The 27,941-nt window shown below is 40.2% G+C and overlaps 2 long non-coding RNA genes across 2 annotated transcripts in view; one reads left to right on the top strand and one right to left on the bottom strand.

The window, feature by feature from the left end:
• Positions 1-27,941, top strand: part of LOC137498618 (uncharacterized) — a 305,338-nt gene that overhangs the window by 19,623 nt on the left and 257,774 nt on the right. The window lies entirely within an intron of this gene.
• Positions 3,512-27,941, bottom strand: part of LOC137498619 (uncharacterized) — a 292,912-nt gene continuing 268,482 nt past the window's right edge. Inside the window, exon 3 of the long non-coding RNA XR_011017874.1 lies at positions 3,512-3,605. This is a non-coding gene — a long non-coding RNA (uncharacterized lncRNA). The remainder of the gene's footprint in view (positions 3,606-27,941) is intronic.

Raw genomic sequence — 27,941 nt, 5'->3', positions numbered from 1 at the left:
ATGTTCAGAAGGGCAGCTTGCTTTATAACTATGATCGTAGTAAGTTGAGAAGGGCAGCTTACTTGCTTGCGGCGTGGCTAAGTCCCGCGATATAATGTTTTACCTCCGTCAACGTAGTAGTAGTAAGCAATGCGCATGTAGTTAAAGATGGCGGCGGACAGCTGTCAGAAAAGCACGTGGAATTTTTTCAAATAGCCCGCTACCACGTTTCAAAGGTAGTAGCTAAAGATACTGTAGCAGCACGATGCTGTCTTATTTAAAGATGGCCGCTGACAGCTGTCTAAAAAGCACGTGGATTTTTTCAATTTGCCCGCTACCACATTTCAAAGGTAGTAGCTAAAGATGGCAGCACGATGCTCTGTTGATTAAAGATGGCCACTGACAGCTGTCAAAAAAGCACGTGGAATTTTTCAAATTGCCCGCTATCACGTACCTAAGGTAGCAGCTAAAGATGGCAGCAAGATGCTGTCTTATTTAAAGATGGCAGCTGTCAAAAAAGCACGTGGAATATTTTCAAATTGCCCGCCACCAAATTACAAATGTAGTAGCTAAAGATGGCAGCACGGTGCTCTGTTGATTAAAGAAGACCGCTGACCGCGGTCAAAAGCACGTGGCTTTGTTTACAAACAAGATGACGTGGAATTTCAAATTGCCCTCCACCGCATGCATAAGGATCTTCATAACAGCGGCCGTACTTGTGCAGTTGCCTCTAAGCTAGCTTCCTTTATAAGAGCCTGTGTATAGCCGCCATCTAGCCCAAGCGTCCCTAGGCCGTCTCATAAGAGTAGCAGCCATCTTGCGCAAGCACACCTAGGCCTTCTCATAAGAGCCTATATATAGCCGCCATATTGCGCAAGCGCCCTTAAGCCATCTCATAAGGAGCTGTGTACAGCCGCCATCTTATAGAATTAGATAGGCGCCATCTTGCGCAAGCGTTCCTAGGGAGTCTCCTAAGAGCAGCAGCCATCTTTCGCAAGCGCCCTTAAGCCGTCTCACGAGGACCTGTGTATATCAGCCATCGTGTGCAATTGCGTCGGGAAGGGCATCCGGCCTAGAACTTTGGTTAGGCTCCTCCATGTGGTTAGCTGTGCTCTCTTATGCTAATCTCCATTGCCCTAGTACTGAAAATAACGTCTCGAGAATACCCATTGCCCTACTACACAATATGGGGTGGGGAAGGGCATCCAGCCGCAAAACTGAGGTTAGGCCCTTCCCAGATAGCGGCTCTGGGGTTAGACTTGCTGTCTTGCATGTAAAAAGTAAGGTCAAGCCTCTCCAAGATACCGTCTGTGAGGTTAAGCTCGCTCTCTTAGGTGTCAGAAAGGGCATCTCGACGTAAAACTGAGGTTAGGCCCTCCATGAGTTTAGGCTTGCTCCCTTACGCGTGAAAAGTAAGGTTAAGCCCCTCCAGGATGGCGGGTGTGAGGCTAAGCATGCAGTCTTAACCAGCATAGCAATGTGGAGGAGGCATCCCGAGAGCCGGAGGAGAAGGAGAAGGCCGAACCATCCAAAAGTATCTACTGTTAACTCTTCCTTTCAAAGTGCCTCAGTTCCCGACTCTTCTTGTAAATGTTAACACGGTGAGTGTTCATTCACCAAAAATAAATACGTAGATGTTCTCTTTCTGTTCAGAACACGAGATATTGTATGCTGACTGTTCAAACCTTTTCTGTTCATTACAAAATACATGTATATTTGAAATATATGAACAAGTTGGGATAACAACAGACATTGTATGTTCTAAACCTGCATTCTATACATTCGAAATTGTTAAGCGTTTCGCCATCTTGCTCACTTCCTCTGTTTGGTGGAGGATGCATATCAGATCCAAACAGCCCGGCTATTCTTAACCGTTTTCTCAGCTGAGTTGTCAGCGATGGAGTTGATCGTTATTAATAACAATTTTTCTACTTTTCCAATACCTAGAGGTTTATTTAAAAAGCAGAATCACCAGTTGACTCGAATATATTGTGCTAGTGTGTAATATCCCGGTCTAGGAAGCCAAGAATAACGGCCGAGAGGATTCGTCTTGCTGACCACAAGACACCTCGTAATCTGCAGGCCTTCGGGATGAGCAGCGGTCGCTTGATAGGCCAAGGCCCTTCAAGGGCTCTAGTGCCATGTGGTTTGGTTTGGTTTGGTTTTGTTTAGTGCGTAGTATGTTGACAATTTTTACCGACTACCTGCTAGGTGGCGCAACCTCTGCAACAGTTTGTTTGATATGTCACAAGCGTGATCTGTTAGTCATTTGATCAGAGTAACTCGTGAAGTCTCCGAATAGGTGTGGGCGGTGATGTATCTGTTGCGTGATCGGTTCGTATTTTGCTAACAGTAACTTACAAAAAGTCCACACGAGAGCGTGCACTTGCCAAGTCCTCCCGCGTGACTACGCTGTAGTCAAGCTCTCCACAGTGCGCAGACGCTAGATAGTTATTTGCCAAGTCCCCGCGTGACTGCGCTGTTCTCTCTCTCCTCAGTGCGCATTCGTAGTTGCATTCCCTCCACTCTTCGTGCATACCTACACGACCATGAAATAAATGTCAGTACAGAGAGCGATCGGCTGCCACTTTCCCGCAAGGGAAGGTGGCCATGCCTGGCTAAGAAGCCGGCAATATTTTTCGTCGAGGACCAGAGAGGTGGTCCTTTGAGAGAGAGAGAGAGAGCAATCTATCTCTCACCTTTCCACTATTTTTGGTAGGGGCCAGGGTGTTAGCCCCCTGGGAGGGTGGAGAGGACCCTGTCCACCCTCCCAGAATTACAAAACCTCGATCCCTAACCTAACCCAATAAGGTTAAGTTAGCGTTCGTGGTTGCAGGTTAGGTTAAGACATCATTGTGACGTCATAACCTTACCTACGTGAGGTTAGGCCGTTTCAGGTGCGTAAGGTTTGACAACACATTGACGTCATTGACTACGGGTCAATGACCTTGCCTCCACGAAAATGTTTTGCTGACTCAGGAAAATTTCAGATCTCCCCTACTAAGTGTCAATGACCTTGTGGGAAAATGCTGACATAGCTTCCATTGTTTTAGAACATACATAGCTCATCTGCTTGTATGTACGTATGCATGTATGTTTGTACTCTAATAGGCAACTTCTTATTTCTCCAGACTGTGGGTATTACATTTCCAGCAAGCTTCCTTGGATTTCTGTACTCATATTCAGGAAAATTATACCAAACATCCTAATATATTCTTGCAACAATTAATTCCCCCTGCTCTGAATAAAGGCATAATACTTTGAGCTAGTTTGCTTACAACTTCATCAGCTTCAAAATCACGATGTCAGCAACTGAGCAGCTGCAGACTGCTGTACAGCGGAGAATTCACGCATGCAAAGATTCCACCTATGTTACCTTAGCATAACATTTCCTGTACATTCTCATGGTAGTAAATAGGAATAGGGAGATGCTTACTTTGCGTAGAGTATTTAGAAAAACAATACAAATTTATATAATTAAATGATACAATTTATACAGTACATTATAATATATATTTTTACATAACTTGGTGATGGTTTAAACCATCCTATGAGATGGTTTCTCTAGTTCTTATGGTTTTTCTGGATCAGTCTGGGTCGCCTTATCCCTCGCCGAAACAGGTAATCTGTGGAGAGATGAAGACATTTATTTACATTTGTTTAAATGTCAATATGTTATACAATCTATGCAAGAAATTCGTACAGTAGCCCTAGGGATACCCAAATTGAAGGATAACAGAATTTTAGAATTATGTACCATTAATTGGCTGAATCTTTTATCACTAACTCAATATAAACTCAATATACAGGAAGTTTACTCAGGATAGCAGTGAAAAATGAAACGGCTATGGCCTTTAGTAAAAGGAATGTCCTAGGAGAAGTTCGGCTTGCCAGATGCAGGTCTTTTGATTTGACACCCGTAGGCGACTTGTGCGTCGTAATTGGGACGAAATGTGATGAAGACGCCACATTTACCCAGCCCCCGTGCCAGCGAAATTAAGCGATGACAGTTAAAATTCTCGGCCCTGCAGGGAATCGAACCTGGGACCCCGGTAACTATAGACCAGCACGCTAACCATTCAGCCATGGAGCCGGATGTCATGATAGTATAATACTATGGAAACCGTTATTAATTTTAAGCTTGGAGAATATTAAAATTAAAGTGACAATATAAGTTTTTAGTTTGGCAAGTATACTTAATACCTAAAAATCATCCAAATAATCTAAAAAGTGTGAACTAAAAATTTACAATATGTGATTAAATATAACTAAATACGGCTGAAAATTTTTTATCCGTGGGCCTTTTTAAATTTAAAATCACAGCTGCTAAATCGATCATTCCATGTCCCTGCCTAATTATTTAATTGTTAATTTCATTGCAAATTTCTAATGATAAATATTTAAATACTGCCCATGTTCATCGGCTCAGCTGTCAAACTGGAAGCCTACATTTAAACAAATACTGTAAGAAAATGATGTAACGTTTCAAATTTTGAAATATATTTATGTAAAATGTTGGAAGTTTGATGTTCAAGAAAAATAGAATTCAAGACAACTAGAAACCATTACCACACTTAAAATTTTACACTGATAAAGGAAAAAAATGTTCTTTTTCAAAATTCACAAGAAGCATTTAATCACTTCTTAAAAACGCACGATGTTGATCATCGCGTCATGAATATAGGAAGAATACCGGACTTACTGTAACAGAATTAAATCTCGGGGAGGAAATCTCATAAGGAAGTATTATGACAGGAAATTCTAAGATAATTTGCTTATCAGTGTATTAATGAAAGAAAGATCTCTCCAATTCCTTTAAGAGGGAACCTGATATGTATGTATTATGATAGAAAACGAATGCTTAGAACATAAGACCTTCAAGTTGGGACTGTTATACCGTATTTTAAGGACAGCACAATGTATATTAATGTGTGCACCATGTAGATGCATTAAACATGAAAACGGAAGTCCTAACTTCAGGAATAACGCCAGGTCAAACTAACATCGACAACCGTAGTGCAACTTAAGGAGACAAGTACCAGTCCACGAGGATGAATTAAGACTACTAAAACTTAAGAACTGTGTAAACTAGTTACAATCTCACCTGTCCTGTCGTTCAGGTGGGACACCAAGAGTAGACCGTAGCGTCTTTTCATGAGAAAATATGAATGTTATGACATTGTGGGTCACAAGATGATAGTTTTGTCACTGAAAGTATGAGAAGAAGAGGGTTGAATGGAATTTCTGCCCGTGTCTTCGAAGTTATTTATATTCTATGATATTGTGTAGGTTTACAGTTTTTGAGTCTCATGTACTTCAATTGATTTATCTGTAATTGCATGCTGTGCTGGTAAAAATGCCCATTTTCGTGATTCAGTATCTCCACTGAAGACCTCCCTGAATGAATTACCTCATTCTTCTCGCCAACGATACCTTTGTCTCTTCCTCTGCTTTAGGCTATCGTAAACCACATCCTGCACTTCATATCTTGGCTCATTATTTCTATAGTGATTGGCTTATGGTTCGCCTCCACCCAATCATTAATTTGTACCTATTTGATAACTTGCCCCTATGGGAGTAACGGAGTCCCACTCTCATTTGACAGGCGAGGAACTCCTTGGAAACAAATTGACGAACGAAATGGAATTCGATGGGGAGCTATCAGTATTAATGGGGCTTATGGAAGAAGGAAAGTAGAACTGGCTGAGTTAGCAAAGTGGATGCATATGGATGTGCTAGGAGTAAGTGATATTCGGTTAAGGTGAGAAAACGACGAAGAGACAGGAGATTGTAAAGTGTACTTGGCGGGTGTTAAAAAGGGAAGGGCAGAGGTAGGGCTGTTCATAATGAATACTATTTCACGCAACATAGTTTCTGTTAGACACGTAAACGAGAAAATGATGTGGGTAGGTTTGGCAGTTGGAGGAATCTCATGGGGGGTTAGGGGTACCAGATCCATAATAGAATGTATATTAACCGAATTCGAATTCAGGAAATCTGTTAGGAATGTACGGGTTTTCGGGGATTTTTCGATGAAACAGACCACTAACTGATCTGTAGTGAACCAAGTATCTCTAGGCATAGGGAGGAAAAAGAGAAATCTGTTTGCAAACGAATAAGTGTAGAAAATTTCCAGGACGAGGATGTTAAACAGAAGTACATGGATATGATTAGTGAGATGTTCCGAACTGTGGATAGTAAGCTGGTTCAGAATATAGAAAGAGAATGGGTGGCATACAGGAATGCCGTTGTAGCAACAGTAAGGGAATGCCTAGGAACACCTGTGTGTAAAGATGGAAAAATTGAAGATCTTGGTGGGATGATGAAGTGAGAGCAGCTTGTAAACGTAAAAAGAAGGCTTATCAGTAATTACTCCAAATAAGGGCTGATGCTGACAGGGAACAGTACACAGATGAAAGAAACAGAGCGAAAGAAATACAGTACTTGCTGAATCCAAAAGGAAGTCGTTGGAGTATTTTGATAATAACCTGGGAAGACTAAATCAAGCAGCAGGGAATGTTTCTGGAAAGTAATAAAAATCTTAGGAATGGATACTGTAATGCATTCTCTCCACAGGCTTCAAGTAATCCTCGATAATATTCTGATGCTTTTTTCCTACCGGCAACCTCGATTTTAATTCACGAACGCTGATCACCTTTCGAAACATTCCTTAGAGCGGTGAAATGGACACTTCCAACGCCACACAGCAACAACACTGCCAATTGGATACCCGTCAAAAGCACAGTACACATCGACAACAGCGTCACCTGACTGCTACCACATCCTGTTTGCGCATTCCCGAACTCGTGCGAATGTCTGGACTACGTCGCAACTACTTTACTTATTTACTTACTTCATGGCACTACGGTCCTCTGAGAACCTTGGCCTCCTTGATCACTGATCTCCAATAGACTCGATCTTCTAGACATTTACTCCATCTCTCCACTCCAATAGCTCTAAAATCCACCTTCACCTCATCAAACCATCTCACACGGGGTTAACTTCTCATTCTTCTACCTCCAGGATGACTGTTAGAGCCTTCATTAGGTATCTTTCTTTCATCCGTTGTACATGCACTACCCATCTTATTATTCCTACTTGGACTGAGGCTACCATGTCAGATTCTTTATATAAGACACTTATTTCTTCGTTGGTTCTAATCTTCCATATATCTCCTTTATCTTCTTTAACACTTTCCTTTCCCAGACATCCAGATTCTACTCCCTGGCCTCAGTCAATGCCTATACCTCACTGCCGAAAATTAGGATCAGTTTGATCACCGTTTTATAGAGAGTCAGTTTTAATTTCCTGCTTTTAGTTTTACTTCACAGGAAAGAGTACAATTCTCTGTACGCTCTATTGGCAGCTTTAATACGATTTATCATATTCGCCTCCACATTTTTCTGATGTTACAACCGAACGAAGATATATGAAGCTGTCTACTGCTTCAAAGATGTAACAGAAAATATGGAGACTCACTGTTTCTTCTTGTCCTGTCACTTATGTACTTAGACTTTGGTTGATGGAACTCCAAACTAAGGACTTTGGCATCCGTTTCAAACTCTCTGAACACTGATTTTTGAGCTTTCATACTTAAGGCTGTGATCGTAACATCATCTGCGTAGGCTAGGATTTGTACAGCTCTACTGTATACATTGCCTCTTGGGTTAGTAGTTATCGCTCTAAAAGCTCTCTCCAGTGCTAGTTTAAATAAAACTGGAGATAATGGGTTCTCTTGCCTTAGACTTTTTCCCACCGAAATGACCTTGAAAGACAACCTTCCACTTTAACATGGCTTCTGCTGTTCTCCACGGTCATTTATTTTAGTTGATTTTATTACCTTCTGTGGGAAATCGGAACTCTGCATTGTTTCCCAGAGCGCTGACCTATTTATTTTCTCATTGGCCTGTTTGAAGTCTATGAAGAGATGTCTCAGTTGTACATTATATTCATATGTTTTCCCAAATAGTATACATACCATGAAGACATGATCAACAGTAGATCTTCCAGCCCTGAGACCAGCTTGATAATCCCTTTCCTTTAGCACTCTCTCGACCCTTCTACATACTCTTTTAGTCTTAGCAATTTATTTTGCTAGATGCTGTACGTCGCACCGACACTGATAGGTCTTATGGCGACTATTGTCTTAGCAATAGAGAGTATTTTGTACACAATACTCAGGAGAGATATGCCTCGGTAGATTTTGCACTGCGCACTGACACATTCTTCAAGTATCTCCAATCATCTGGCATTTTATTCGGTTTCCCAAAGCACTCTAATTTTCTCATGTATGCTTCTTACTTATATTTCTACTCATTGCTTTACCATTTCTAACGTTATAGGATCGTTCTCAGGAGCTTTATTATCCTTAGGTTGTTTGATTTTTCCCCTTATACCATAAATTTAAAGTGCCATAGTAACTTCTGTATCATCGTCTATTAAAAGGTCCTCTTGTTCATCTTCTGTTCTAGATGAGTCCTTTCTTTACTTACTATATTATGTCTAACTGACAGCAAACCTTCCAAATATTGTGACCTTATTTCTACGATTTCCTCCTTCCATACAACCACACTGTCTGCCTTAACTTTAACCATATTCATTTTTGTTGATACCCTGTTTTTGTTTGGCCCACACTCCGAAAGAATTTTCGCCCCTGTTTGTTTACAGAGTCATTCCGAAGTACATCAACACTTTTCCTTCCTTCTACTCCCTTTTATTTGTTACCATACTTCTTTCTATTCTCCTCTTTTCAATTCTGCTCACCTTTTCCTCCAAGTATCTCTTGAGCTGTTACGTTTATTGCCAGTTTGGTTTTATGCCAGAGTACGTCAATATCCTCATCTGCAGTTTCAACCCCCCAGCAGTTTCGCTTGTAACTTATCCTCATATTCTTCCTCTGTTTTCTGTCGTTTAGGTATCTCTACATTGTAAACCTAGTTCTGAGCAAAGGGCTGTGGTTTGTCTTCTGAGTGGGGAGAAGTCATCATCCACTTCAAAACGTTCTGTTCACTCAGATGAACTCGATTGCTCCACATCCTCTAGTTTCTTCGTTGGCATAGAGCAATAAATAAGTTCCAAGACAGTGAGCCACTGCAAAATGACCTCGATAATATTGTGAGATGGACAGCAGGCAATAGCATTATAATAAAGTGGGTTAAGCCAGGTTGTGAGATTCACAAATAGGAAAAATCCTCTCATTTTTAACTACTGCGTTGATGGGGTGAAAGTTCCTTATGGGGATCATTGTAAGTACCTAGGTGTTAATATAAGAAACGATCTTCATTGGGGTAATCACTTAAATATCAGGTCTCTGCACATGGTTATGAGGGTGTTTACGGGTTGTAGTAAGAATGTAAAGGAGTGGGTATGTCACTGTTAAGATCCCAACTAGAATATGGTTCCAGTGTATGGGACCCTCACCAGGATTACTTGATTCAAGAACTGGAATAAATCGAAAGAAAAGCACCTCGATTTGTTCTGGGTAATTTCCGACAAAAGAGTAGCGTTACAAAAATTTTGCGAAGTTTGTGCTGGAAAGACTAGGGAGAAAGAAGGCGAGCTGCTTGACTAAGAGGTATGTCCCCGAGCTGTCAGTGGAGTGATGGCGTCTACTAAGTTTGAGTGGTGTCATTAAAAGTAGGAAAGATCGCAATATGAACATAAAGTTGGATTTCAAGAGGGCGAATTGGGGCAAATATTCGTTTATACGAAGGGCAGTCAGGAATTGGAATAACTTACCAAGGGAGATGTTCAATTAATTTCCTATTTCTTTGAAGTCATTTAAGGGAAGGCTAGGAAAACAGGAAATACGGAATCTGCCACCTGGGCAACCGCCCTAAATAGAGAGCCGTAGTGACTGAGTCATGGCAATGGAACGGGAATATCTGGAGTGTGTGGGACAGGCCTGATAGCTGATTCTAAGCCTTCAGGCTATTTCATTTTTTATTTCTTAACTTTGTTCCACCCCGATACATTGCACAGACAGAAGTAGCAATCATCATAATGACTTTTGGTTCACACCAAATTATGAGAATTCCAAACAGCATGGGATTTTGTTCCCCACAAAACCACTGTCTTATTCCTTCGAAACATGTTTTACATGTAGTATGTGGCGACCACGTTTGGTCATGTCTTTCAAGCTTAAGTTTCTTAATAAAGGATGCAATATTAAAGTTCTGCCATCGCAATAAGTATGAACCATACACATAACAAAAATTATTCGTGTTGTTCATACACTGCCTTCTTGGTGCTGCAGTGTACCACTTAAAAGCCATCGAATATTAAACAAGAACGAGAAAGGAAAGCTATCTGAAGACTATGGTGATATTATGCTCAGGTACATTTATCTAACGGCTGAATTTATTTAAACTTTTCTTTCCTCAGATATTTTTATGTGATTACATGTTTTGGCACTCTTCTCTTCAATGCTCTAAATGCTGACATATTTATAACTTTCCTTCACCCTGCTGGTCTTGCATCGTCAAATCACCCACTTCTCCGAGAAGTTTAAACATATAGTCGGCCAAAGGTAAATAACTGAGGTGAAATTGTGTTTTGTTCAGGAAAATATTCTCTGCGTAGTTTCGCTTTCTTCCTTTAAATAATACACTATAAAGTTTCTAAATCAATCAATAAATCCAATACAATGTAACATTGAGGTTGTACTTTATTTTCACCTAGGGATGCTAGGGTGTCTTAACCCCGGCGTATTTTCTGCACATAGTACGACATTATATAATGTACTCCATTAATTGTTATGAATGGCAGTTTTTTATATGTGATATAATTATTTTCATATTTTCGTAAATTTGTATAATATAATAATTTTAGGATAACTTTCTTATTGATGTCCGATAAAGCATTTATAGTTTTTCACTGAAGTCTACACATTAACATTAGCGTTGTTCCCGTGTTTTGATAAATGACAAATATTTTCGAAACATGAAATGAATTCAATTTTCCTTAAATTTACTTTAAATCTCAAAAATCGATTTATATAAAATACCTTCTAATGTTGGGTTTAATTCTTTATTCAGCCGTCATATTTAGCGCAGCTAATTTTTTCAATCTCAAAATAATCCGCAAAACTGAACATACTGACCATAAACACAATACTCCTATATTCTCCTTGATCAATATCCTGATGTCAGAGGTTGCATAACACAACATCTCTCTTTTCTATTAATAAACAAGTAGATGATATAAATCAATGGAATCGATATAATGAATGCATCAATACATCAATTGTTATGACTAGCACTTTTTGTATGTTATAAAATTATTTTCATATTTGCGTAAATTTGTATAGTATAAGAATTTTAGGATAAATTTTAAATTGATATCCTGTAAACGGTACATGATAAAGCAACGGACTTAGCATCGGCAGTCTAGATGAGTACAGAATTTTTTCATCGTATGAATACTTGTAAATTAATTATTTGTCAATACGAGTTCATAATATCACTAAACGCTCTATCATTGACAAGTTTATGCAATGTAAATAATACTGTACATATATACGCATGTTTAAGTGATTTGATAGAATCTGAGGATGTTCTTGTACAACGGAACATGTCATCCTTAGTATTATGGTGTGTATTATTTACAGGTACAATTTGTATTGAAATTGCTGTGCGCCTGACAGACTGAAAAGATTTTGTTATATTTAATCAACACATTCAATAAAATCAGTACCATACAATAGAATGCACATGTACAATTACGTACATAGTCTTGAATGCTTACCGGCGGTCTTCGAACTGTAGCGCTAGTTCTTGTGTTAGACGCCTCCTGCTTCTGAAATTCTGACCGTCCATGTTGGCCGTCGACAGCTGCGGGTGGAAGTACCTCTTCCTCTAATGCATCGAAAGCTGCCCTATGACCTAAAATGTTTGATGACATTTGATCAAGCCTCACATGCTCCAGGAATCTTCTGTTCCGTCTAATAAAATTTACTTCCTGATTTTGGATCACGTATGAACGGGGAATACCAATTTCCTCGTGACAGATCAATTTCACCTTGTCTCCATCTCTTGTGAGGTGGAAGCGTTCGCGCCCCATTTCATCAAAATATTGTTTGTTCCGCAGTTTTATTTAAAGCCGTTCCTTCGAAATTAGTTAAACTTCTGCTGTGATATCTGTTGGAAAGTCATTGCCGATGTTAAAGTGGATCGCAGCTTTCTACCATACAGCACTTTGGCAGGTGAAAGACCCGATTCTAATGGAATGCTCCTATATTCGAGAATATCCGGTTCCATGGCTAAATGGTTAGCGTTTGGTCTTAGGCCGCAGGGATCCCGGGTTTGATTCCCGGCATGGTCAGGAATTTTGAGCATAAATGTTTAATTCTCCTGGCACGAGGATTGGGTGTATGTGCTGTCTTCATCATTTCATTCTCATCACGAGGCGCAGGTCGCCTCAGGGAATCAAATCAAAAGACATGCTCCAGGCTTCTCCGGAGGCCTCATGCCATTTAAATTCGAGAAATCCCAGGCTGACGTCATTGCATTTTAGAACAATCCTCTTTGCTATATAGGTCGCTTTTCACATCCGCTTGCATCTGGGGCTCAATGCTTCACACGCAAATTCATACTGTACAGCAAATATTTTTAACTCTACAGAAAAAATAAGATAAATACATCTGACAGGAGAACTAGAGGTACCCGATGACGCGCCAACACGTTTTTTCAATCGCGCTGTAAGAGCTTGTGTTGTCAAACAGTCTACGAACACCAGCTCCAGAAAATGCGAGTAATAATCTTGAATTGTCAGGTACCATTTGTCATTATGTTTCAACAAGTCCGCTGGGACTTGTCGCGGATATTGTTGCTATTCACCAGTCATTAAGGGTACAGCACGGGGCTCCTACCTGTTTTCCAAACATACTCTGCAGTTGGTTACAATACTCTACATGTCCTTAGAGCATCACGGCCACCACACCGGCTACTTGATCCGTCTCCGGCATTTGACCAATACCTGATGTCCATAATGTATTTTTTACTACATATCCTGTCGAAATTTTCGTGATATAAAAATACGCGTATCTTTGGTTAGAAAAACTTTAACAATTCTCAGCTCTGATTTATGTCTCCAGAACACTGGCGATTTTTCCCATTCATCATGTAGAATATTTCTGGCAATTTTTTTGCATTCGGCAAGCTCTTCTTCTGCTCGTTTCATTTCTTGGAGGTTAGAGTTGGAGTATGGCAAGGCTTGGGCACTCCTCTCTGCAGACACTAGGGCTGAGTGGCTCAGACAGTTGAGGCACTGGCTTTCTGACCTCAACTTGACAGCTTCTATCCCTGCTCAGTCTGGTGGTATTTGAAGGTGCTCAAATACGTCAGCCTCGTATCGGTAGATTTACTGGCATGTAAAAGAACTCCTGCAGGACTTAATTCAGGCCCTTCGGCGTTTCCGAGAACCTTAGGAGTAATTAATAGGACGTAAGCCACATAACATTATTTACTATCTGCAGACACCTGTTCGTAATATTCTCCACCTTCTGAAATGTGTGCCCCGTGTGTGCGGGACAGACAATCGGAAACAGTGATTAATTTGCCTGGCACATACTTAGCAACATAATCAAAATTCAAGAGATACATTCTGACTCTCTCTATCTGCACAGGAACGTCGCTTATTGGTTTACTTCCCAAAAAAGCTACTAGCGATTTGTAACCCATGTTCAATTCGAAAGTTGCTCCCGATTCATAAGCCTGAAATCTCTGACACGCCCGCGTCAAGGCCAAGCCCTCTCTTTCCACTTGGACGTATCTTTGCTCCGTGGTAGTCAGGGATCTTGACCCATGACATTCTCCAAGGAACTGTTCCAAAATTGCTCCCAGCACATATGAACAAGAATCTGCTCTAATTCTGACAAATAAGCCTTTTCCTTATAATCTTTAGAAGCAGGGACGATGTAAGAATACCTTTGATATTCTCCCATGCCTCCAGTTGTACATGTCTCCGTACCCACTGGTGATTCTTGTTCAGCATTATCCGTAAAAGGGCTGTCAATCTGGCAAGATTCTGGATGCATTTCATTAGTGTACATTATATATACTGCAGTGCAAAACACAACATATCAAATAATGAGTGGAAATAAATGAAAGTGCATTAACATGCTGCCAGAAGTCTCCCACACGTTCATAGAAAAATGGCGTGAGGTCAACACGTCTATAGCACCAATTGCGTCTGGTCCCGCAGAATGAGACATTTGAAGGAACGAGACGAGACTGTGTGAGTCAATCAGCGTGCTGTTACTATGCACTGTGGTGGCGTCATTCATTACAACATGGCCCGGTGACAACGTCTGGATGATTTCACTCGGGGAAGAATCATCGGGAAACTAGAAGGACGAAGTTTGACGAGTGTAGCCCAGGAGTTTTGTACTGATCACAACATTGTTTCACGTGCATGTAGAGTATTTCTAACCACAGGCACTGCTGCCCAAAACAATGGAGGGGGTCAACCACAATCAACTACAGCAGCAGATGATCGCTACATTGTGCAAAAGGTAAGACGAGACTCACGTCAAACCGCGGATGCGATTGCAACCACATTTAACAGGAATTCAAGGCACCCAACCTCACGCTCTACAGTGGCACGGTAACTGAATGGGGGTGGTCCGTTTGCCCGACGACCATTACGTTTTGTTCCGTTGACACCCACACATCGGCGGCACGTTTGCGATGATGCCAAGAAAATCAGGTCTGGACCGACGAGGATTTGGGCCGCGTGCTCTTCTCAGATGAGAGAAGATTCAGTTTGAGTAGTGATTCTAGACGTACCCTTATCTGGCGAGAGGTGGGAACATGTGATGCAACCAGGAACATTGTCGAACATGATCATTTTTGGTCCAAGTGTTATGGTGTGGGGAGGCATAGCGTTGCATGGGCGTACCGATCTCCAAATTCTTAAACTGTGTACGCTCACCGGTCAACGTTATTGTGACAGTGTACTCCTTTCCCCAGTGCGTCATTTCAGGGGTGCATTCGGCCCTGACTTCCATTTTATCGATGACATTGCACTACTGCATCGAACAGCGCAGGAGGAGGAGCTCCTGGAACGAGAAAATATTTGGCGAATGGACTGGCCTGCTCGTTCCATCCGACTTAAATCCCAGCGAGCACGTGTGGGGGCGGACGTATTGCAGCACGTCCACATGAACTAATGACCATCTAGAAGTTGTCAACCACACTGGTGGAGGAATGGAACGCCACACCACAAGAACTCCTTACTAATCTTGCGGCCAGCATGGGAACACGTTGCATAGCACGTATCGCTGTCTGTGGTGATCACACATCTTTCTAATAATCATGTCCATTCTCTTATCATGTCCAGGGTACCATTATGGGTCACTGTGACTTACGTGTAGTTTATTGTCTCTTTATAAATGTATAATTTCTGTTCGTCTCGTGGCATATTCCTTACAGGGGCCTACCGTACGATATATAGCAGTTCTTCCTATGTATATTTCAAGTTTTATCAAGTTATGTTACTTGGCAGTGACACAACATGAGAAAGTTACTTTCATCTTCACGTTTTCCACAGCAGCGTTGTTCACCATTCCAAGATAAGTCGTAAATTGGGGTACATTGCTGGGAGGTTTAAGGTTGTGTATTTCCAAGACTTTCTCAGGATCAGGTAGGATATTGCCATTCTCCAGTATGTGGAGTAGGAATTTTACTTTTGAACACATGTATTTGGGTTGAGGGTAGTCCCGTATTTGTTCAGTCTACTTAGTTCCTTCTCGACTCGTTCGTGGATTTGAATTGCATTCTCACGCTCCACAAATATATCATCCATAAGACTAACCTAACAATTTTTTGAGGCCCCGTAATATCTGATGATATTTATTTTAATTTTCTTTGAAACAACATCTGCCGAATTAGGCTGTAAATGATGAGAGTTTATAGCTATTGTGGTTCAAATGGATATGTTAGAAGCAATTAGATGCGCCTAGCCTTGTAAAACCGGGCGAGTTAGCTGTGAGCTTGCATCTGGGAGATAGATGCTTTTAACACAACTGTCAGCAGGCTCGAGGATGGTTTTCCGCGGTTTCCTATTTTCACACCAGACAAATACGGGTAAGGCCGCTTCCTTCCCGCTCCTACGCCTTTCCTGTCCCATCGTCACCATAAGACCTATCGGTGTCACTGCGACATACAGCAAAATGTAACGAAAGAAAGTATTTTTAAAAATTTTCCAGAGTGTACCCGTTGGATAAATTTGTTTAACTGTGTGAATTCCACACCTATTCAGACCCTATCACCTTTGAGCTGTACCACGACCGTAGGGCCAACCAAATGTGTAGCTTCTTTTACTAACTAGATTATCCTCTCTTTAATCATCTTTTCCAGCTCCACTTTAACTCCATCTCTTAAGGGTATTGCCACACAACAGGGTGCAGCTATACCAGCTGAGCAGTGGTGTATCGTGGATTCCTCACGGAGGCATGCAACTAGTAACCATGCAGCAGTACAATGTATCTACTAAATTCCAATTCCACTCACCCTAATTACATATAGGTGAATTCTGCTATTCTTTTTTCAGAATTCCTTGGTGACGTCACTGTGGAAGTCCTCACGTGCTTTCAACTAAACAAGATGATCCTTCTCTATTATTATTATTTCCCACAAATTGTAGATACAATTCAGGAATGGAGAATGAAGAAAGGGCATAGCCCCACATGCACGAATGTGTCTCCATCCCCATTCCCACTATAGAAATCATTCCTGATGCAGAGAGACGACTTTGACTCTAGGAACAGCGGGCGGAAGGGCCAATGTACACAATTTATAAAGCTCACAAAGACCACTATGGAGACCACTGGTCAATAGGAACTTCTGGATTTGTGCCACAGTCTTACCTTTGAAGTGTTCAGAAGTGAACATTGCCCTCATTTCGGATTTAAGTCGTATCAAAATATTTTCCATTGACTTCGATCAATTTACTGAATTGTTTTTTAGGAAAATCACCAAAAAGAATGAACATTTCTTGAAATCATTGTGTAGTGCCCAGAAAAATCGTGTGAAATTTTACAGCTTAGAACTCTGGCCTGTAAGGTTTAATTATCTAAGGTTCAATATTGTGCGAATTTCGATCAAAGAGTTATCGCTCATAATTATATACAGACATGGACAAAAGTATTCATACCCCGACCCATACAATATAAAATCCTCTATTGCTGGACCAATACGGAGTACAGGTCAAAATTATATAACCAAACGTATACCTTGTACCGTAGTGTAAATTAAAAAGCACAAAATAAACTGGAAGTAAATAACGGTATATAACGAAGCAACAAATTCGCACACCAGGACACTACTTGTCTGGACATAAGTATTCATACCGTATCCCAGAAGAGTTCACAACTCAATGCAGATACAGATATTACCAACTCGATCAGTAGCGCGTTTGTTTGCCTTTCCTGTATATTATTTCTTTTAACCTGCTGGGCACTGAGAATACCAGTTTCCATGTTAGTTCAGATGAAATGTTTCCCCATTCTTGTTATAGTAACTTTTTCAAGTGTGCTCTACTTGTTATGCGGTATTTTCTTAGTCTGGACTCCAATTCTCTTCATAGATGTTCGATGGGGTTGGAATCCGGCGATTAGGGAGGTGTTTTTAGTGTGTGCGGCGTGTTGTGGAGTACCCACAAACGAACAATTTCCGCAGTATGTTTGGGGTCATTGTCGTGTTGGAAGTAAAACTCATAGCAAATCCCAAGCTTTTCGGCTCTTTGGCGAAAGTTTTCTTTCGGGATATTCAGATATTTAAATCTGTCCATCGTCTCCTCAGAAAATGCCAACTCCCCAACACCTGAAGCGACCATTGAGCCCCACACCATAACCCCACCCCCGCCGTGCTTCACAGTGGTAACGAGGTTCTGCTCATTTAGCTCTGTTTTGGGGCGTCTACACACTAAAATGCGTCCATCACTTCGGGAATCATTAAATTTTTTCTCATCTGTAAACATCGCTGTCGACCAAAACGCATTATCTTTCGCCACATCTTGCTTTGCAAATTGTAGTCTCTTCCGTCGATTCACTTTCGTTATGTGCGGTTTCTTTCTTGGGACCCTAGATCGATACTCAGGGAGTGAAGGACCCTCCTTACTGTTTTGTATGACACTGCATGATGGAAATATTCTGCCAGCTGCGATACTATTGCCGAAGATTTAGTGTGTGGTTGTTCTTTAATTGTGGTTACTATGAACCTTTGTTATCGTGCGGTCAGTTTCTACGCACGTCCATTTCTTTTCTTGCTTACAAGAACATGCTCTTCTTTTAACCTTTGTATGATGCTTTGCACAGTTGGTTTACTTCTTCCTATGATGTTTCCGATCTCAGAATACGATTTTATTTGGTGGTGAAGGTGTAGAATAAGTCGTCTCTCTTCAACAGACGTTTCCCTAGTTTTCCTCGCCATTGGACTAGTACCGTCTCTGACTAGCCAATCAGTCCGTCTCTGTCTGCATCTACTACACAACTAATGCCACGGAACAACACAGGTTTCTGTTTACTCGTTCAAACCCCACTTTTACACTAACGTATGAATACTTATGTCCAGACAAGTAGTGCCATGGAGTACCCATTTGTTACTTTGTTATGTACTGTTATGTATTTCCAGTTTATTTTGTGCTTTGTAATGACCACTGTTGTACAAGGTATACGTTTGGGTTTGCAATTTTGACCTGTACTCCGTATTGGTCCAGCAATAAAGCATTTTGTATTGGATGGGTAGGGATATGAATACTTTTGTCCATGTCTGTATACGCCGCGTGTCAGTACTTCGACAACATTGTCACATAGCAATATTTTCAGGCGCAACGGCTAAACAGCCTGGTACTTGCATATATTTTCAAATTTATTTTATTTTTATTTGGCGTTATTTAAGGAATATGAAAAATGCCCTTTATCTGACGAAATAACATCCAGCGCTGTATGTTTTTTAATTTTTATTATTTTACAACTTGCTTTACGTCGCGCCGACAGATATAGGTCTTATGGCGACGATGGGATACGAAAGGGCTGGGAGTTGGAAGGAATTGGCTGTGGCCTTAATTAAGGTACAGCCCCAGCATTTGCTTGGTGTGTACATGGGAAACCACAGAAAACTATCTTCAGGGATGCCGACAGTGGGGCTCGAACCCACTATCTCCCTGATGCACGCTCACAGCTGCGCGCCCCTAACCGCACGGCCAACTCGCCCGGTTTAAATGTTTTCATTTCACCTTATATGGCCTAACTTATCTATTAGATTAGCCTATAAATTGTGTTCAGTTGAATGGAATGTTTTTTCTCCACATTAACACTCTTAAGAATAGGTTGATATAATATTTGTGTTATTTTCTTATTTGTTTTTGCAAGAAAGCCAATACTACTGTAAATTGAATAGATCTGTTTGCTCAGTTTAAGTGTATGTTGGGTTGTCTTTACTCAATTTAGGGAGCTGCTAGATTCAGTGTTGCCGATTATCATGAAGTCACTAATTGGGTTAAAGTGTTACTACTTGAAATTTTGCGAACTAGGTCTGCATGAGGGGAATATTGAAACAGTAAATGGATGAATAACTACACCATACCTAACAAATGAGGAGACTCAGGTTCCTCTTCTGGTGTGGTTGCAATTGGAATATGAATATGCAGCTAGGGCTCCTGTCTTTCGCAAGACACTTTCAGAGAATTCACAATTTTGTGTAACAGGTCTTTGGCGTGAAGCGTGAAGCAGTTCTGGCGTGGAGTCTGGTATGCAATTTTATTTTCAGCAAGTTTAGCTGACGTCCTTAACTCCTCCATTTGCTGTCTCTTTCTCTCTGCAGTGGATTAGATGGCGAGACTACACCAGCGCTACACGTAGTCAAGCAACAGAACTAGTAAAGTTGTGCGCAACTTTTGAACTTCTGAAAGATGAAATTAATGTTACTTGCCTTGAAACAACCTAAAATCATACTTCAGACAGTCCTTTGCACTGTCATAACGCATGCAATGAATGCCTTGCATGCAAGGAAAATACGCCCCTGCAGCTGAGCTTCACTGCTTAACCTGATTGTATACCCCATCGTTTGCTTTCATCTTGTCAAGTTTTTAATTAAACACGCCAGGAAATCTCCTAACGGTATCAAATTCCACTTCATCTATATTTAAGGTAACTAGGTTTAATTAAGACGGCGCCTCTCTGCTAATAGAGGCCAGACTTGATCCTGAATTTTATATACATCTTCTAAGGTCCGCCTATCCTTATACCTGGGTAAGACATTGGTCACTATTTTCAAAAATAAAGGCGATTTAGCGACACCGTACAAGTTCTTGTTAGTTTTCACTAGCTTCAGGCCAAGTTCATTAGATAAATTAGTACCTATAACAATGATGTCAACGCCGGTATCGAGCTTAAACCTTACTTCCTTCTCAGAAATTTTTTACAGTAGCTCCCAAGACTCGTATTTCAATTCCAGTACAGTCAATTCACCGAGATACTAACTCTCTTCTACTTGAGATTGGCTATCTCGTATCCAAAGACTGACCTTTTTGCATTCAACACTTTATGGAATGGCCTTTTTTTCCATAATAATGACATACAGCACTAACAGCAGGGCAAAATATGTGACTACTTCTATATCCACAACTGGGACACAAAGTATTTCGCCTACGAATGTTAGACGGGAGTTGCGGTGACGAAGTCCAGTGGAGATTCATAGCAACAATATCAGCAGAAGTTTTCTTATCTCTAGTAACTTGATGCTGTTTTCTCAAGCTGTCAGCCTGACTTACAAATTTTACAGATTTACTACTATCCGGATGGCACGAGTCACTGCAGGTAGAACAACAGAGGGAGAATGAGGAACAGCGAAATGTTGATCAGAAGTGTGGAAGTAGGGGGAAAGTCATATGTAGTGTAGAGGATAGGAATAGACAGGTGGAACAATGTCATGGGAGGGAGAAAAGGGAGGAGGAAGTAGCTTCTGCAGCAGTACGGAAAGAGAGGGCTGGCCAGGACGGGAGGGGATCAAATGAAGGGGGAGAGGGTTGAAGACACGGACATAGGGGATTCCATTGCTAGACATGTGGAGAAATTGTGCGGAGGAAAGAGAACCATGGTAGAGTGTTATCCAGGGATTAGGCTAAAGGAGATGCTGAAGAAAGTGGAAGAGAAGGAGGAGGGAAAAGAGAATGTGGTAGTGTTTAACTTTGGTGCCAAAAATGTAAGGCCAGCAGGTATAAGAACCAACATAGCTGGGGATGTATGGGATCTGGTAAATGCAGCAATGGTGAAGTTTACAAAAACGGAGATTGTTATCAGTGGAATACTGTGTAGGAGGGATACTGACTGGAAGGTAATTGGGGATTTAAATGAGACTATGCAGTGGGTATGTGGGAAACTGGGAGTGAGATTTCTAGGTCGTATCGGGCGGGTAGGAGATAGGGATCTGCACTCAGATGGCCTTCACATAAACCACAGTGGTAAATATAAGTTAGTAAATGTGTTTAGAAGGGTTGTAGGGAGGCATATTCAGGGAAACGGGGTGGTCTACGAAGCAGTGATAACAGTACAGGAATAGGGAGGTCAAGTAGCGATGACACGAAAATGTTAGTGTTGAACTGTAAAGTATCGTAAACAACGGAATAGAATTAAGGAATTTAACAGATATATACACTTAGCAATCGTTGTAATATGAGTTGCATCATGGCTAAGAAATAATATAGTTGATGCAGAAATATTCTCATAGAACTGGAGTTTGTATCGTAGTGATAGTATAGGAATGGTAGGAGGGGGAGTATTCATTCTGGTGAAAGAAGAATTTGAAGCTATGAAAAAATTAAAGATGACAAATATTAAATTCTAGCTGTAGGGCTCATCTACAAAGATGGTAGATGGAATGCACAGATCGGGAAACTGTAGCACTGACCCAAATTCAGAATTAATTCATAAGATAATCAGCTATGTGGGAAAAGAGGTGGAAAGGAATATGATGGTAGCAGGTGATCTCGATTTACCAAATGCCAATTGGGAAGGTAATGCGAACGCCAGGAAGCATGGCCAACAAATGACAAATAAGTTTAATACGGGAAGCACAGCTGATTCAGAAAGTGACGGAATCAGCAAGAGGGAAGAGTATTCTGGAAGTGGTGCTGGAAAAACCAGATAAGCTCTATGCAGAATCTGACGTAATAGATGATATTAGTGATCACGTAGCTGTTTTGCTCGTAATTTAAAATAAATGTAGTAGAAAGGAAGGTTTTAAGTGTAGGACCATTAGGCAGTAACATATGGCTGATAAAACAGGTATGAGGAAGTTTTTTAAATGTAAATATGATCGATGGACGCGGTAACAACAATGTAAACAGTCTCTGCCATGGGATTAAAGCAATTGTTGAGGAGTGTGAAAACAGGTTTTTACCTTCATAGTTAGTAAGTAAATGTAAACAGCCGCTATATTATAACAGAGAAGTAAGGACACAAAGATGGAGGTCCAGGTTGGGAAGAAATTCAGTTAGAAATGGCTGTGGAAGTAAGGAGAAGTTGAAGGTACTTACTAGGAAATTGAATCTAGCAAAGAATTCAGCTAAAGATAACATGATGCAAGCATAATTGGCAGTCATAAAAATGTTAGTTGATAATGTCCAGATAGAGGAGATGACTAAGACTAATGAAGTATTAAAAATTATCTAAGATATCAACGACATTTACAGTATGATACAAACTTTGAAAACTAGAAATGCAGCTGGAATTGATAAGGTTTCGGAGGATATACTAAAGACAGTGGGTAGGAATATAGTACTATATCTGAAGTACTAATTTGATTATCGTTTGCGGGTAGGACCTACACCAAATTAATGGAGAGTTGCTATAGAATCACTGTGTATAAAGGAAATTGTGATGGACATAAAGCTGAAAGTAACAGGCCAGTCAGTTTGACGTGCATTGCACGTAAGCTTTGGGAAAGCATTCTTTCTGATTATGTAAGGTATGTTTGCGAAATTAATAACTGGTTTGATAGAAGGCAGTTTGGGTTTAGGAAAGGTTATACCACTGAAGCCCAACTTGTAGGATTCCAGGAAGATATAGCAGACATCCTGGATTCAGGAGGTCAATTGGATTGTATCGCGATTGATCTGTCTAAAGCATTTGATAGAGTAGATCATGGGAGACTACTGGCAAAAATGAGTGCCATTGGACTACACAGAAGAGTAACTGATTTGGTGGTTATATTTCTAGAAAATAGAACTCAGAGGATTATATTAGGCGAAGCTTTATCTGACCCTATAATAATTAAAAGGGAAGTTCCTCAATCCAGTAGGACGTAAGTTTCCTTATGTGTATATATATCTATATATATATAAAATAACTTATCCTGACTGACTGACTGACTGACCGATTCATCATCGCCGAGCCAAAACTACTGGTCATAAAGAAATGGAATTTCGGGGGTATATTCATATTAAGATGTAGGTGCTCGCTAAGAAAGGATTTCTTGGATATTCCGTCGCCAAAGGGTTGAAAAGGGAGGTGAAATTTTAAAATGAGTGTATCTACATCTCAAAATTTTAAAAGTTTACAAATGTAAAAATTGGTGTTTAGAATCTTCTTTAAAAATAAGGAAACACGTATCTTTTGTTTTCAGAAAATCCCAATAGGAGGGGTGAAAAACGGTGAAGACGGGGTTGAATGCCTTTAATCAGGATATCGGTACTTATATCTCAGAAACTGAAGATACTACAGATCTGAAAATTGGTACTTTTGATCTCTTTTAAAAATAAAGAAACACATTTTTCTTGCTTTTTGAAAATCCGATTAATGGGAGGGTGAAAATGGGGGTGAATTTTTAAATTGAGTGCATCTATATCTCAAAACTTTTAAAGTTTACAGATGTAAAAATTGGTATTTAGAATCTTCACTAAAAATAAAGAAACACGTATTTTTTTCGGAAAATCCAAATAGGAGGGGTGAAAAGGGGGTTGAATGCCTTTAATGAGGATACTTATATCTCAATAACTGAAGATATTACAGACGTGAAAATTGGTGTTTGGGATCTCCTTTAAAAATAAAGAAACACCTATTTTTGTTTTTGGAAAATCCAATTAATGGGGGGTGAAAGGGGGGTGAATTTGAAAAATGAGTATCATTATCTCAAAACTTTTAAAGTTTATAGATGTAAAAATTGGTATTTAGAATCTCCTTTAAAAATAAAAAAGTATTTTTTTCGGAAAATCCCAATAGGAAAGGTGGAAACGGGTGAAAAAGGGCTTAAATGCCTTTAATGAGGCTACTTACATTTCAGAACCTGAAGATATTACAGACCTGAAAATTGGTATTTGGGATCTACTTTAAAAATAAAGAAACAGGTATTTTTTCGTTTTTGGAAATTCCAAATAATGGGGGTGAAAATGGGGGTGAATTTTTACAATGAGTGTGTCTACATCTTAAAACTTTAAAGTTTACAGATGTAAAAATTGGTATTTTGAATCTCCTTTAAAAATAAAGGAACACGTATTTTTTGTTTTCTGTAAATCCCAATAGGAGGGGGTTAAAAGGGTGAGAAATTGGTTGAATGCCTTTAATGAGGATACATATATCTCAGAAACTGAAGATATTACAGAACTGAAAAATTGTATATGGGGTCTCCTTTAAAAATTAAGAAACACGTATTTTTTGTTTTTGGAAAATTCAATTATGGCGATTAAACAGGAGTGACAAATTGGGGTGAATGTTTTGAAAGACTATATCTACGAGAAACGTAAAATGATAGAGACGTAAAAAGTGGGTATTTGGAATCTCCTGTAAATGTAAAGAAACATAGGTGATTTCTTTTTGGAAACTCTACTTAAGGGGAACAAAAAAGGGGTGAAGTTCTAAAATGAGAATTTCTACAGTATATCTCAAAACACTTAACATGTTACGGAAGTGAAAAATGGTACTTTATATCTCTATTAAAAATAAAGAAACGTGTATCTTTAGTTTTCGGAAATACCACTTGGGTGGAGGGGGGGGGCAAAAGTGACTGAGAATGGTGTTGAATTCTTTTAATTAGGCTACTGATATCTCAGAAATGAATATGTTACAGACATGAAATTTGATATATGGAATCTGCTTTAAAAGTAAAGAAACACGTATTCTCGGAAAATCCAGTGAATGTGGGGGGTGGTGAGGGGGTGAAAGAATTGAAAAATTATTTTACTTAATTGTATGAAAATACATACATCTAATAAAAACTAAAGTTGTTACAGACGTGAAAATTGGTATTTGGATCCCCTTTGAAAACAAAGAAAAACGAGTTTTTTGGGGGAAACCATCTTGGGGGCGGGAGTGAAAAGGAGTTGAATTCCTTTCATGAGGACACATACATTAAAAACTGAAGAAGTTAGAGTCGTAATAATTGGTATTTAGAAGATCCTTTACTATTAAAGAAACAAGTATTTTTTGCCGGAAATTTCACATAGGTGCGGGGGGGGGGGGAGTGTGAAAGGAAGTGTCAAAAAAGTGAATTATTTTTATGGAGATACTTATATCTCGAAACAGAAGGTAATAGACGTGAACATTGGTGTTTTGAATCTCCTTCAAACGTAAAGAAACACGCCTTCTTTTAATTATTGTTTGGGTAGGTGTAAATAAACTTAACGGCAGTAGGGTGTAAAAGGAGGTGAGACCAATTGATTTTACTGTTCATAATGTACTTATAAGGAGCCTACGTTGCTCAGGCGGCAGCGCGCCAGCCTCTCACAGCTGGGATCCGTGGTTCAAATCCCGGTCACTCCATGTGATATTCGTGCTGGACAAACCGAATGCGAGACAGGTTTTTCTCCGGATACTCCGGTTTTCCCTGTCATCATTCATTCCAGCAGCACTGTCCAATACTTCATTTAATTTGTCATTCATCGATCATTACCCCAGAGGGGTCCTTCGGCAGCCGGCACAATTCCTATTGTCGCCGCTAGATGGGGCTTTATTCATTCCATTCCTGACGCTGTCGAATGACTAGAAACAGGCTGTAGATTTTCGATGTACTTATTCTGATCATAAACCGATCATTTTTAATCTTTCCTGGGTTCGTTTTCAACAGCCATCTTTTCCTTCGGAGAACGTTCTTAGAATACAGTAGATTCTCCTGAAATATAAATAAAAATTTAAACACATTTGAAATAAACAATAGGAATGAGATTGCCCCTCAAATTGTTCACCTCTATATTAAGGCCAATAATACACGGAAGTATGTCATTCATATCGTCAGAAATCCCGCACACTTGCCTACGCACGACAATGGTGCTGGTCACATTGTCAACAATGACAATGGCAGCAGATGTACAGATGTAATTTACCGCCAAGTAGCGGTCTTGCATCTTGCTGTGGGGTCTAGAACATCTATAATAATAATAATAATAATAATAATAATAATAATAATAATAATAATAATAATAATAATAATAATGTTGTGGACCGTCGTCTAATGTGCGGACCGCGCTGGAAACGGGTCCTGGACGGGTAATGACTAAGAACGCAGTCCGGCGGCGGGTTCAGTACCGACAAGGCACCCAAGAAGACACCACGCCGGATATCCCGAAGGATTTGATCCATATTAAAAATGCTTATAGGGAAAGATGGCAAAGATTAGGGACCCAATTGACCGGGTAGAATGGGAGGAAACTTGCCGTAATCAATTAGAAACCGAGTCAGATCGCGAATTTTGGCGGATTCTCGCAGAAAACGAGTCAGATTGCGAATTTCGGCGGATTATATATCTAAAACAATAAGCATTCAACTATAAATTTCAGTATAATACCGTAGCGAAGCACGGGTATCTTGCTAGTATGAGTAAATAACTGGAATCAGAGATACGGATTTTTACGGATGATGTTATTCTCTACAGAGTAATAAATACGTTAAAAGATAGTGAGCAACTGGAAAATTACCTCGATAATGTTGTGAGATTGGCGGTAGGCAATGATATGATGATAAACGCGGTTAAGTCAGATTGTGAGTTTCTCAAATAGGAAAAGTGCTCTCATGTATAGTCACTGCGTTGATGGGGTTAAAGTTCCTTTTGGGGATAAAAGTTAGGCCTAAAATCCCACACTGTGCACCGGCGAAAGTGTCGAACATTCTTATATTTGGTGATTGCCAGGCGAGGGGAATTGCGAAGGAAATGAACAATGAAGATATTGTAGCATCGGCCGTCATCTACCCTGGGGCCCCAGTCAAGAAGATATTGGAAGAAACGGAGCAGCCAGCAAGAAATCTCGCAAGTCGTAATGCAGTAGTGATCACCGGCGGGACGAACGACGTAGCTCACAACGACGCTAAGGATGTCATTTCTCAGCTTAATTGTACACTTGGTAAGCTAACTCACATTAACATCGCTGTAGTGAACGTGACCCACAGGCATGATTTGATTAGAGACTCGTGTGTGAACATTGAAGTGGACAAATTTAATACAAATGAGGTTAAAATTTGTAAGCATTTTCGTAATACTCAGGTAATTGAATGCAGCAGTTTCTAGAGACTCTGTTACACAAAGCATAGCCTTCATCTAAACAATTCAGGTAAACGAAAGATTGCGAATATTGTTCTAGATTTTATTAATCTTAAGATATGTACTGTAGAAAAGGCAACTCCCTTGAGTTATAATACTGACCAGGAAAACTAGTAGAAAGAGCCAGATGTACTTCAAGCTGGCTCAGTCAACTAGAAAATGAAACTCAGGAAAGTAAAGAATTTCAAGTTACCCAATTGTAACAGTCAAGTTTTAGGGAGGAAGGGGGTCTGAGATTGCTCTTGGTAAACTGTCAGAGTGTAGTAAATAAACAATTAAGATTCGGTACATTGATGGCATCTTATGAGACTGATGTGGTGATAGGAGTGGAATCGTGGTTGAGGGAAGGGGTGGGAAGGGTATACAGTCCATCGTAGAGACCGAGGAGATAACATGGGAGGGGTGGTGTTTATCCTGGTGAAGGAAACTTATTGT

The sequence above is a fragment of the Anabrus simplex genome, chromosome 2 (genome assembly GCF_040414725.1).
Source record: "Anabrus simplex isolate iqAnaSimp1 chromosome 2, ASM4041472v1, whole genome shotgun sequence".
Taxonomy (NCBI): Eukaryota; Metazoa; Arthropoda; class Insecta; order Orthoptera; family Tettigoniidae; genus Anabrus; species Anabrus simplex.
Note: the sequence above shows the minus strand (reverse complement) of the source record. Positions and strands in the feature narration are given on the sequence as shown.